A 4635-nucleotide genomic window follows, 5' to 3' on the forward strand; every position below is an offset into this window, starting at 1 on the left:
AGTGCCATGTTAAATTTATGTAAGTCTCGAAAGCCTAGACCTCCATAGCATTTTGGCTCACACATCTTATCCCACGCAATCCAGGAAATCTTCCGCTTCCCATTCTTCGCACCCCACCAAAATTTCGAGACCATAGATCGTAAGCTATCACAGAAATTACGAGGTAACTTGAAAACGCTCATTGCGTATGTTGGGATTGATTGGGCAACAGCCTTTATCAACACTTCCCGTCCCGCTTTTGAGAGTAAAAGTCCCCGCCATCCTTGTAATTTCTTTGACAGCCTATCCCTAATAGTATTGGTAATTCCTACCTTTGACCGGCCTACCACTGTCGGAAGTCCAAGATATTTCTCCTGCTCCCCAACCTCTCGAACTCCAAGTAAATTAGACAACACAATTCTCCTCTCCACCCTTGTGCATTTACTAAAAGAAACGGTGGTCTTTCCTAGGTTGACCAGCTGCCCTGAACATTCCTCATATCTATGAATAGCGTCTCTGACATGCGTCGCTTCCACCTCATTTGCACGGACAAACACAATACTATCGTCAGCATAAAACAAATGAGAAACCATCGGTGCTCTTGGCGACACTCGAATCCCATGGATAGCCCCGTCCACCATCAACCTTCGCAGCTCCCCCGACAAAACTTCCGCACAAAGAATAAAAAGGTAAGGTGACAACGGGTCTCCTTGCCGCAACCCCCTCTCCGGAATGAACACCTCCGAAGGGACCCCATTAACCAATACCGAAAATGATACTGTTGAAACACATAGCATAACACGGTCCACCCAGAGATCATCAAACCCCATCCTTCGCATAACCTTCTCCAGAAATCCCCATTCAACCCTATCATAAGCCTTCGCCATATCCAACTTTAGTGCCATATGACCCTCACCTTGTCGCGAATTCTTCATATAGTGGAACAACTCAAAAGCTACCAATACATTATCCGTAATTAACCTACCTGGAGTAAAAGCGCTTTGATTCTCCGAAACTATATCCCCCAGAAACACCTTAATCCTATTGGCAAGCACCTTCGAGACCAATTTATAAACCACATTGCAAAGACTAATTGGTCTGAAATCTATCATTTTATCCGGAGCTTTCTTCTTAGGTATAAGCACAATGAAGGTCTTATTGATCCCCTCAGGCATAGGACCCCCACGCAAAATATTCAGCACCGTCCTAGTAACAAGCGGACCAACAATATGCCAGTAAGACTGAAAAAAGAGAGCATTCATACCATCTGGTCCTGGCGCTTTCAATGGATGAATCTGCGAAAGAGCCTCTAAAACCTCCTCCTCACTATAGTCCCTTCGAAGACCCTCATTCATACTCGTAGACACTCTATTCGCCACATTGTTAAATAGTTCATCATCTTGCTGCGGATTAGACGTAGTGAATAGCCTTTGAAAATATTCATTTGCCACCGCTGCTATCGCCATATCCCCTTCACGCCTTAACCCCGCATCATCAATAAGTGACGTAATAGTATTCTTCTTTTTTCGTATACCTGCCTTCTTATGAAAATATGTTGTATTTCTATCCCCCTCTTTAAGCCATAAAGCGCGAGATCGCTGCCGCCAAAATAATTCTTCTTGACGCATTAAGCTATTAATTTCCTTCATCACCAACTTCCGTTCCAACACCGCTTCATACGTCCTCGGCCCTTCATTCAATCTCGCCAGCTTCTTTCGATTCTTATTAATATCCCTCACTACCTTACCAATACTCACCCCTTTCCATTTACTCAACTCTTCCGCACACCTTTGCAAATTTATAAACAACTCCCCTTCACCCCCTCCCCAAGCATTATTAATAGCATCTTCACATCCCGACTCCCCCACCCATATCTCTTCAAACCGAAACAATTTTGCTCGTCGTCCTCTACTCTCCCCTCTGTTATCCAAGACAAGTTTAACAGGACAGTGGTCCGACCACTCCCTATCCAGATGTTTCAGCCTAGCATATGGAAACAGTTCACTCCATCTCTCATTTACCATCGCACGATCGAGCCTGCATTGCCGATTATCAGCTCCCGCCTGTCCATTATCATATGTGAACTCATATCCCTCGAACACTACATCCCTTAGCCCACACTCATTAATCGCATCATGAAAATTATTCATTTGCCACTGAGCTCTCACCCCACCTTTCATCTCGGTAGAATACAAAACCTCATTGAAATCTCCTATACAAACCCAAGGAACTTGATCTTGCGCAGCCAGAATTCGAAGTTGTTGCCACGATAAATGTCTATCCGTCACTGCAGGCCACCCATAAAAACCAGTTATACGCATTTTAACGCCCTCAATCTCCACATCAAAATCCATATAATGGGAAGTAGCTGATCGAAAAACACACCCCACATCATCCCGCCATAAAAAAGCCACACCACCTGACCGTCCCATACAATCAACCGCCATACATTCATACCCTGCAAACTGCTTAGCAATAACCCGCATATCTCGACTACACAACTTTGTTTCACATAAAAATATTGTAGCCGGGGCCTCCCGTCGGATAAGGTTCCGAAGACCGCCTACTGCACCGGGGTTGCCCAGCCCCCTGCAGTTAAGGCTCAAACAACTCATTGGGCCCGGCGGGGTTGAAGTGAATCAACCACCGCCTCAGATATCATCACATCCCTGTGAAAAGCCACTTTCTTAGTTGTCACCATCTCGTTCCCTCCATCCTCCTCGCGCATCCGCTTCTGATTCTCATTCATGTACATCTCATCACGCAACTGGATTGCACTCCTCCCCGCATTCACCACTTCTCTAGCTCTCCGCGTCCAGCTCCCCTCCTCTCCCTTATCCTTCTCCGCCTCCTTATTTCCAAACAACCCCTCCTTCGCAACCACCCCACCAGTCCCCTCCATCACCCCACCATCCAGCCCCATTCCTACCACCTCCACGCATTCTCCTCCATCAACCCTTACTGTGTTTTCTGGCGTCAGTTCCCCCATATTCGCTCCTCCACTAGCACTCACTACAACAGTCCCCTTTGTTCCTATCTTAGTCTTCTCCCCTAACAACTTATCCCCACACGCCATCCTCACACATTCCTCCACCTTATCCTTCCCTTGCACCCCACCAACCTTACAAGAAAGAGCAATCCGTCGTAATTTCTCAATCATCTCCTGCTCACTCCGCAAATATTCCGCTTCAAATTCCGGTCGCAAATCCCTACCAACTTTACCTCCCTCTATCATTCCCGCTCTTCCCAGCTTCCATGGTGAAGCACGCAAATTATCCCCAAATTTAAGTTCATCATCTTCATATGGTCCATCGTCACAATCCTTCGCCCCATGCCCTAATATCCCGCAACCATAACAAAACAGCGGCAATCTCTCATACTTTACATCAAAAGATGACACCTTTCCATTAGGTAAGCGTACCTCAACAGAAGAACGAAGTGACCGTCGAACATCGTGTAATATGCGTAGTCTAACCGCTCTCTCCATCTCCGGGAAAGCAGCCACGTCCTTCATAACATAGCTACCCAACTGCGACCCTAATCTCCTCAAATTATCTTCATTCGTACGCCCTTTAAGAGGAAGATCATATATACGTGTCCATATAGGAAGTTGATACAGCGGTGTATCCAGCATCCTACCCTCCAGGTTCGGCTCATTAAAACACCATGCAAACTTATCAAAGTGCCACGGTTGCCCTTCGAGAACTTTTATTCTATCACGCTCGTCCTCAAAGCGAAAGATAAACGTTTTTTCCTTCGCATCCAGTAAATTTCCCATCACCTTACCCTTAGGACTCCATAACCGTAACATCGTGTCAATTGCTGCTCGAGAATTAATCGTTTTTGATGCCCATATTCTCCCAAGGAGAATCATCTCCGTCTTCTCCTCATGTACTTCCTCCCCATCTACCTCCCAGTCAAACACCGCACCTCCACCACCCTGCTGCTCCCCCATTACCCCTTTACCTTTACTGCAACTTCCGTGCTCCATTCAATAAACACTAGGTTTCGTTGAAAATTAAGCAAAGAAAAACTAAGAAAACCCTAATTTTCCTTAACTCGCACAACTTCACACCAAAGATAAGACACAATTGTAACTAATATAGCAAAGGAAACTATAAATTACCTACGTATAATACGTAGAGGAAACCTTGAGCAAAAAGGAAAGAAACAAAGATTAATCTTTGACTAAACTCCCATAGAAACCCTAGGAAGACACTTAAAATATTATTCAATGGGCCACCATCTTAGTCTCCATATCATATTCTGTTTTTTTTTCATTCACTTTAATTGTATTATTATTGCTTTCTACTACTAAGCCAGAAGTTGTTTGTTTGCAATTGTACATTCTCTCTTTAACTAAATAGCAATTTTCCACTGTAAGTTATAAACACACACCCTTCTTTCTAAATTCCAACCATCCATATCCATCCATCCGTCGAGCCAATATAAACATTCAACTAAATAATCATAATAAATGATGAATGATGAAAATGATTTACAGAAAGAATGAGAATGAATTGCATCCTGTAACAATATCAGCTCAATATTGAGTATTTATCACAATGCATTAAAATATTCAACGATATAAAAGGAACCCGAAAAATACCCAACACCAAAATTGGTACACAATCATTGTGATTGTGCATTCATTTA

This window comes from Silene latifolia, chromosome 3 (assembly GCF_048544455.1).
Source record: "Silene latifolia isolate original U9 population chromosome 3, ASM4854445v1, whole genome shotgun sequence".
Lineage (NCBI taxonomy): Eukaryota > Viridiplantae > Streptophyta > Magnoliopsida > Caryophyllales > Caryophyllaceae > Silene > Silene latifolia.